General features: G+C 44.9%; 1 protein-coding gene and 1 pseudogene across 2 annotated transcripts in view; one reads left to right on the forward strand and one right to left on the reverse strand.

Annotated features, from left to right (window-relative positions):
* The window catches only part of Pld1 (phospholipase D1), a 185,060-nt gene that overhangs the window by 29,548 nt on the left and 146,377 nt on the right, over positions 1-9,135 (forward strand). The window lies entirely within an intron of this gene.
* On the reverse strand, positions 239-923 carry LOC110290758 (annotated as a pseudogene).

Here is a 9,135-nt window from a genome sequence, read left to right on the forward strand (position 1 = left end):
CTGCCTTGTTTGTCCCACGGCTGGGAGTCCCGTGTGAGAAGCCAGCTTTGTTTTGTTTTCTGTATCCTCTGCAGTCCTGGGTCTAGAAGGCAGTAAGTCAGGCTACAAATAAGAGTGCACGCAGGAAGGCGCTAAATCGAGATACAACTCTGTAGAATCTAGTTTATGCGGCTCCCTTAGGCAAGCAATAATGTGTTTTCTTTTTTTTCTTTTTTTTTTTTTTTAATTTTTTTTTAAGTTAGCACTCACACGTTTATTTACTAACCAAAGGAATGATCCTGGGTAAACCAAGTTTGACATGAAATTCCATGTAAAGTGTTTGTGATAAAGAGAACTCAACAGTCATGAAAAACAAAACCAAAGAAGTGAAGCTGTTTGTTGCTTATGACCGCTCACTGAATTGAGCATATTCACTCTGGCAGCTAAGTCCTGTCCAGGATGACGAGGAAGCCCTCATTGCACCTTCTCATAGACCCGAGTGCAGATGGCATTGTTCATGACACACTCCACGATCATCTTCCCATCCTTCAGTTTTCTTGTTATCGTGCTCTCCTTCCCTTCCCATTGCTGGTGCTGGACCAGGGCACCGTCTTGGAAGGTGCAGACCGTCTCAGTTTTTCTGCCATCAGCCGTAGTTTCNTCAAACTTCTCTCCCAGGGTACAAGAGAACACGGTCGTCTTCACTGTGCTCTCGGTTTTGACGGTGATGTTGTTGCCATCACAAGTAATGATACAGTCTGGCTTGGCCATGGCAGCCATCTTCCTAAGAGCCANACCTACTCCTAGCTCTTTCATGTACTCCTCAAAGCCGTGGCTTTCCATCAGGCGCCACTTCCCTTCGAGATCCTTAAGGCTGGCCATGGCGGGAGGGAGAGCACAAAAGCAGCAGAGACGCGGTGGCGAGGGCGCCTAATGTGTTTTCTTAATAAGTACGCTGGTGTATTTCTGTGTGTGGGATCTGGGGTAAGCCTGATCTCTCATCACAGAATAGGCAGCATTGGAGCCCTTTGACCTCTCGGCCCCTAAATCTCTGCATGAAGCTGAAGATAGTGGGGGTGGGGTGGGCTTTGCTCACAGGAGCGACTTCAGACACAGTAATGAATAAATAAGTAAGCAAACAAGTATTTTAAAACACATGAAATAAAAAAATGTCTCTGTGTGTATGGTATACCACAGTGTGGTTGTGGTGGCCAACTCGTGGGAGCTGGACCACTCCTTCCACATGTACATGGCTTCCGGTCATTGGATTTGTGTCACTAGACTTGCACAGAAAGTGTCTTTACCCACTGAAGGGCGTCTCTGTCTCGTTTTTAAATTTTATTTTTTCTGTTGAATATTAAGCGTTACTACTTTATTTGAGGGGTGGTATTTTGACTTTTAGTTCTTAGGCCACTCTGTTACTGAGGGAAGTCAGGGCAGGAACTCAAGTGGGAACCGGAGCAGAGGCCATGGAGGGGTGCTGCCTGCCTACTCACTTGCTCCTCATGGCTTGGTTAGCCTGAGTTAGCGCATCTGTTCAACTTCCTCGGAGTCTCATCTAGCCCAGGTTGTGTGATGGAGGCTGCCCTTGAACTCCTCCTGATCTCCATAAGCTTCAGAGAAGCAGGGGAGTTATCTGCTCAGTTTCCTATTCCCAGAGCTTAGACCAGGACCCGGCCCATAGGAAGCAATGGTCAGCCTCTGTTCCTCTTCCCTACCACAGGCCCTGTCCCTTGCTTTCTAAGAAAACACTCCAGAAGGAAGCCCTGCCTCACTCGTGGCTTGGAAGTCCTTCTCTGCATGCGTTCCTTTCGTTGGACTTCCTGTGTGATGCCCCACTTTGTTGTGGCAAGCCATCTGACAAAAAGTTACCTAAAGGAGAAAGGATTTCTTTCGGTTTAGTTTGAAGGGATACAGACCATCGTGGCAGGGAGGCGTGGCAGCAGATCATAATGTGTGGTCCCATTGCTTCTGCAGCCAGGAAGCAGAGAATGGACAGGATTTCAGGCTGGGCTATAAAACACCCAAGGCCAGCTCCTAGTAGTACACTTCCTCCAGTGAAACTCCACCTCATGAAAGTTCCACAACCTTCCAAAAGTTCCAGCAGCCACAGACCAAGAGTTCAAACACACAAGCCTTTGGAGGACGTTTCTCGTTCAAACCACGACAGCTCTGAACCCTTTCACGGGGATTCCGTCTTCCCTGTGAGCTTTATTACAAGTCTCTTCCCAATGTACAGACCATCTCTTGGGTCAGATTTCCTATGACATTTTGCCCTCCTGATTGGGCTAGCCCATGTAAGGGAAGCTCTGACGTACAGCCTTCCCTCAGTGCTCTCTCTTCCCCAGGTCTCTACAGTCTGTGTGCATTCATTTCCACTGGCTAGCCTGCTTGGGCCTGCTGATTCACTGGTCACTTCCTGCAAGCACCACGCACACTGTGATTTCCTGCCTCTGGCCAGCTCCTTGCCTCAGTGAGACCTTCCTGACTCCCTGCCCTTTCTATCCCACTAAGCCTTTCCTCCGTACTGATTGCTCACTGCAGCTGTTGGCCCGTGAGCTCCCACCTCATACAGCACTGTTTCGTCTCTGTCTCCAGATTTACAGGGTAGGTGGTCTGTCTGAAACTCAGATTAGAGTAAAACTTTCTATGCTCCTCATTAGATTCCAATCTGCCTTCCCCCCCCCCCGCCCCCTTCCCCTTTCTTTTTCTTCCTCTCTTGGGATTTTTGGTGTTAGAACTTGCCCTGTGCTCTCCTGCTCTGGGGCTCTTGCAGTAGGATGCACTTCCTTCCTCTCTGATCGATAAGCATCTCATACCTCCGTAGAGTCTACCTGATGCATACTTCCCTACGTGCTGAGTAATCCTCTTCCGGAACTGCTCCTGGAGTTCTATTCTCAGCACAGTTTTGTTTGTTAGACCATGGAGACCACCTCCTCTATGTACCCTCTAGCTTTGTGAGGTCCATTTATTATTGGACCTTGAACCTTTAGTGTCTACTGAATCCCTAGCACATAGTAGATATTCATCAGGTATTAGAATAAAGGTTCTATTAACAGACTCAGAGGCAGGCATGGTAGCTCATGCCTGTTACCTCAACATTCAAGAGACTAAGGTAGGAGAGTTTCCATGAGTTGGAAGCCAGCTGGGGCTACATAGTAAGTTCTAGGCTAGGCTTAGCTATAGGGTAAGAGCTTGTCTCAAAAACAAAACAGTAAACAAAGATACAAATTAATCCTTCTGCTAACAAACATTTTTTATCTATTATTATAACTATTAGTGGTTGATTTAGACAGGTCTCAATTTGTACCCTAGGCTGGCCTTGAACTCCCAATCTTCCTGTCTCAGCCTTGAAAGCACTAAGATGACAGGACTATGCCACACTCTTAGTTAGCAGCCAAAAATTAAGCTCAAACAAATCAGAAACAGTCAAAGCAGCTAGATGAAACTTTCATAAATGGTCTTCTTTGTCTTCTTAAGCCAGGCTTGACAGGCTGCTGTTGGCAGCTGCCAGAGACCTTTGCTCTTTCAGGATCCCTGAAGTATTTTCCTGTCAGTTTTTAAGAGGCATAAAGAGTTGTGGTTTGTTTTTGGTTTTGTTTTGTTTGTTTGTTTTGTTGTTGTTGTTGTTGTTTACAACCACAGCTGTGTTACTTTAGTTTTTGTGGATTTCCTATTGGGCTTTATTTTTGCCTCCATTTGTTTGTTCCTTGTTTGCTTGAGACAGGGTCTCCTGGAGCCGGACTGTCCTTGAGCTGTACCAGAATCCGGGCTTTGTCTATTGGTTCTGATTTGTATCTAGAAGTGGACAAATGGGTTATCAGGGAACCAGCATCAACCCTCCTGGTCTACTGAGATCCCAATTGAATGCATTCAGTTGGTCAAGGGGCCTTGGAATCCTATGCCTGTAGGATCATCTCACCCCTACACTTCAGGGTGTTGGTCGCTGGTGAACCTGGTCTCATTTTCTCAGTAACTGGGAACCTAAATGTTGTGTTTGTCAGTCGTCCTCCTTGTTGCTATAGTGACCACAGACTCTCCTGTCACTCTTTTCAGAAAGAGAAGGCAGCTGCACTCTAAGCTCTAAGGCTAATTTTGTTCTTAAAGTTTATAGTTATAATAGTTTCTTTTCAAAAGTCATTGTCAGAGTTGGGATAAAACCCAGTGGGTAGAGTGGTTGCCTAATGTGCATGTATGTGCCTTGGGTTTAATACCCAGTACTTCATAAATCAGGCAGCAGCAGTACCTGCCTAATCTCGGACTCAAGAGGTATAGGCAGAAAGAGCAGATCAAGGTTACCTTTGGCTTCAGAGTAAAATGAAGCCACACTGGGCAATTTGGGACCTCTTCTCAAAGGAAAGAAAATTGATGTTTTCTGTTTTTAAAAGCCAAATTAATTCTTGTATCTAAATTTTACTAACATATCATGGAAATATATTCGTGTGTTTATATGATAAATGATAATCCAAATGATAATCCAGGAATACGATTATTATTACTATTATCCTCCTTCCTCTTTTTGCATTTCTGTGTGTGTATGTGGTGTGTGTGTGTGTGTGTGTGTGTGTGAGTGTGTGTGTGTGTGTATGTATGTGTATGTGTGTGTGGGGAGGGGGGAGAAGGAGAAGGACTGGGGAACACAACTACTCAGCAAGTGGGGTCCAGTCACAAGATTTACAAAGTCATATTGTCACTCTTGGTGGCCAGTGCTCTTACCCATTGAGCTATTGTGCCAGCTTGCTATGTTGTCCCTCATTTTGTACCAGCCTTCTCTCTGATATTCTGTCCATTCCCACCCAGCAGGCATAGTTGTACCATAAATGTTAGCAAGGGAATGTTGCCATTTTATAGTGACATCTACATGAATCACAGCATGTGAAACCTCCAGGTGTACAATTCATCATAGTTCCTCTTAGGTAAACACGATGCAAGATCAAGAGGATGGTTTTGCTTTGTCTTTGTTTTGTGTATCGTTGGCTCTTGAAGTAAGAGTAGAAGTATTGGCCACTTTGGGGCACCCAGGCATTTATTTCACAAGGGCAAAGGAGGAAAGGAGATAAGTCAGTGTAGAAGGATGTTCAAGCGTAGGAACCCAGACGTCTGTGTTGAGGAACCTAAATGAAGCCTGACCCAGCTGACAGGCCAAGTGACTATTCACAGAAACTTCTGCATACCAGGCAGTTTGAAAGCCCCAGAGGAAGCCAGAGGTAGGAGAGCAGAATGCTCAGGATTGGCCAGCTTTCCCAGGGTAGGACCCACATCTACTTCGGACCTGGGCTGGATGCAAGGTGGAGGCACAGACAACAGAGACTGGAAGAGTGAAAATGGTGATAACCTATCAATGGAAGCCACTAGCGTGAGCCATTGCATGTACTGAAGATTTACAGATGCTCCTCAACTTCCAGTGAGATAGAGAGGGATAGAGGAGGACACTGACTGTTTTCCAGTGGCCTCTGTGTGTGCATACAACCATGTGCACTTGTAATACGCAGGAGGTACACCCACTGGCTAATCTGATGGAAGCAATACCTTGATTAAGAGTATCTCTTCCAGCAGGACATGGAGGCATGGAGGCACATGTAGCCCCAGGACTTGGAAGGCAGAGACAGGCAAATCTCTGAGTTCAAGACCAGCCTGGTTTACATATCGAATTCCAGGACAGCCAGGGCTAAACAGAGAAACCTAGTCTCAAAAAAACAAAAACAAAAACAAACAAAAAACAAAAGATAAAAGACAATAACAAACAAACAAATAACCAACAACCAACAACAAAACAAGATGGTGGGCATCCTCTAAGGAACAATAACCCAAAATTGATCTCTGCACCTGTACACACACACACACACACACACACACACACACACCTCTAAAATGCACAAATATAGCCACTCTACCAAAACACACAGGACGCTGTAGGGCACGCACATCATATGGCTGACAGGATGCTGTAGAGCATGTGCATCATATGGCTGACAAGAACTGAGGAGCACTGCCACTGTCCAGAGTCACTAGAGATCATTTGTCACTAATCTAGGAGAGGATCCAAACTCAAAACTATTAAAGGCATTTAGCTCTGAAGTCATACTGAAGCTTAGAAAACGTGGCTTGAACCATGTAAATGGAGGACTGTCTGTGAGTGACTGGCTGCTGTGTTTGCATCCGAGTCAGCAGGAATGTTCCCATATTTCTTTTTCAGCGGAAACTTCATCAGATTGATGTTTTCTGGAATCTATTATATACGTATGCATATATACATGCATAAAAGACCTGCTCTCTATTTTGGGGGGTAAGTAACAATATAGAATCCTTAAATAATATCTAGTCATACATTTTTATATCTAGTCATACATTAAAACTTTGAGCTTCAGTGTTCTCTGACCTTCTGTGTTATTTAGTTACTTAGCAGATAGGACTCTATAATGTAGGGTCCGAGTCCTGTTTCCTCGTGTGGCTCCTTCTTGCTTCAGGAAGACTGGCCAGGACTGGGTCTTTTCTTTAGTATTGTGGGTTTACAAATTTGCTTGTATTAATTCAGCCAGGCACGAATGAACCATGTATTTGTTTAAAGTTAAGGGCTGCTGAGATGGCTCAAGGCATACAGGAGCTTGCTGCTAAGCCTGATGACCTGTGTTTGACACTGAGACCCACATGGTCGAAGGAGAGGCAACTCCTACACACTGTCCTCTATCGGACATGGACACACACACACAGACAGAGATGCAAAAAGACAGAGACAGAGAGAGACAGCAAGAGACAGAGAAAAACAGAGTGATAGGGATGGGGGGGGAGAGAATATGTTTAAAAGATTAGATTAACCATCACACTTGTGATTCCTCTCCCTGCCTCTCCTCCTATCAAGCTGTCAGCAAACCCCAACCATGTTAAAATCATGATGGCACAGCTCAGCACTCTCCCCCAGTAGCTGAGTGAGTATACATGGAGAACACTCATACACAGCTCTGCCTATGTGCACATCGTTGGTCATCACCCCCTCCACTGGCTTTGCCTCCTCTCAGTGAGCTGGCAGCCATAGCATAGTCCCCAGTGAGTCCCTTGTCTTGTCTTCCTGCATATCTCTGTTTCTTCCCTCAAATCTACATTTCCTCCTGCTTCTCTCAGCTAAAGATCTTATATGTCAAGGAGAGCCTACAGGTAGTCAGAAAGAATGAGACTATCTTCTCATGGTCAAACCCTCCTGTATACAGCTGTGTGTGGCACTAAATCTGGTAGGTAGTTTCTATGGTGCTGAGATTGAGCTCAGGGCTTCATGTATGCGAGGCAAGCTCTCTGCCAGCTGAGCCACAGTCCCATCCATCTCTCTGTTCTTCAGAGCAGAGCCCTATGAGTAAGCTAATCTGTCTATACTGCTTCTAGTTCCTGCATGTCCTCCCCAATGTCTTATTATAAACCTTTCAGACTTCTGGAGTTGGCAGAGTCTTCAGGTGAGCATTTGCAGACTACAGACAGGACCCCTCCATTGGTGTTTTGCTCCATTGTGTCTGGGTTCATGCCTTGGCTTCCTTGATAATGGATTGTACCTATAAGTCAAAATAAACTTCTCAACCCCAAAATAGTTTTTGGTCAGTGTTTTTTATCACAGTGATAAAAAGCAACCCAAGACACATAGCTTTTTACCCTTCTTCCTTAAGGTTTCTTTGGAGTGGCAGTTCCCAGAGAGGCCTCTCCTGAGCACTCAAGTGTGTCATTGCTCCTTAGGTCACCCCTCCCCTCCATCGTCCTGATTTTCCTGATTCCCCTGCTCTGGTTTTCACAGCATGTAACATCGACTGCTTTTACATTTATGTCTTTTTGTTGTTTGTTATCTTTTCAGTACTGTGAATCAAACCCAGGTTCATGAGCTTGCTCGGCAAACACTACCACTGAGCTATATCCTCAGCTGTAGCTTTTAATTTTTGGCAGTCTGATTTCCCTAATAGAGTATCATCTCCCTGAAGGCATGGGCTTTTGCACTGTATTATTAATTCTGATAATGTGGCTCACGTCATAGTGTGTGTTAAATAAACAAGTATTGAATGATTGACCTTGGCCAGGTCAACATTTCAGCCTTAGTTTTCTTCACCTGAAAAATGGACATAATAACAGTCTCTATCATGTTGGCTACATATGAATGCAAAATAAGATACTGAGTATCTTACTCATTATATATATTGTGTATAATATGATATGTATGTTATCATATTGCTACTATCACATTTCCCATTTTGTGACAGAATATATTATACTTTAAATTATGAATGAATAGTTTTTAAGTTATGATGCTGTTTCTGTATCTTTCTTTTGAGGCAGATCTCCTGACTGCCATTCTTTTTTGAGACACACCTTATATAGTTCAGGCTGGCCACAAACTCTCTGGGTAGCCAGTATGCCCTTGAAGTTCTGATACTCCTATGTTGGGATTTCATGTATATACCACCATGCTTCATTTGAGTGGTGCTGGAGACCAAACATGAGACTTTGCTCATGGTAGTCAAGCCGTCTACTAACTAGGCAGTTTCCTAAGCCCTAGTTTGGGGACACTAAATGTGCTTTGACTCTCATCATTTTCAATTTCACCTTGGATTTGTTAGAAGGCAAGATCATGACAAATTGTGGGTTATCTGTTACTTGGTGCGGAGGGTTAATTGCGAATGACTCCCATAGGCTCATGTGTTTGAAACTAGGTCTCCGGTTGGTGGAACTGTTAGGGAAGGATTGGGAGGCATGGCCTTGGTGGAGGAGGTCACTGGAGTGAGCTTTAAGAGTTCAAGAATCCGTGTCCTTCCCAGCCATAGCCATCTCTCTGCCTTATGCTTGTAGATCAAGATGTAAACTGCTCCAACACCATGCCTGCCTGTCTGCTGTCATGCTGCCTGACCTCCTGGAACTGCATGCCCCTAAGAACCTCTTTCTTCTCTAAGTTGCCTTGGTAATGATGTCTAATTACAGCAAAGGAAGCACTGAGGGACAATGGGAATCCCATACTTAAATCCTGTAGGGAAGGAAGGAAATTTTCTACGGGAGAAGGGAAATTATTCTGGGCTTGTTGCCCATTGAGTTCCTTCTTCCAGAGAGGCAGGACCTGGGAGTTACACTTTCTTCCTTCCTGTATAGCCACAGGGAGGGGGGTGGATGGGCGGGGGGGGGGGGGGGGGGGGG

The sequence above is a fragment of the Mus caroli genome, chromosome 3 (assembly GCF_900094665.2).
Source record: "Mus caroli chromosome 3, CAROLI_EIJ_v1.1, whole genome shotgun sequence".
NCBI lineage: Eukaryota > Metazoa > Chordata > Mammalia > Rodentia > Muridae > Mus > Mus caroli.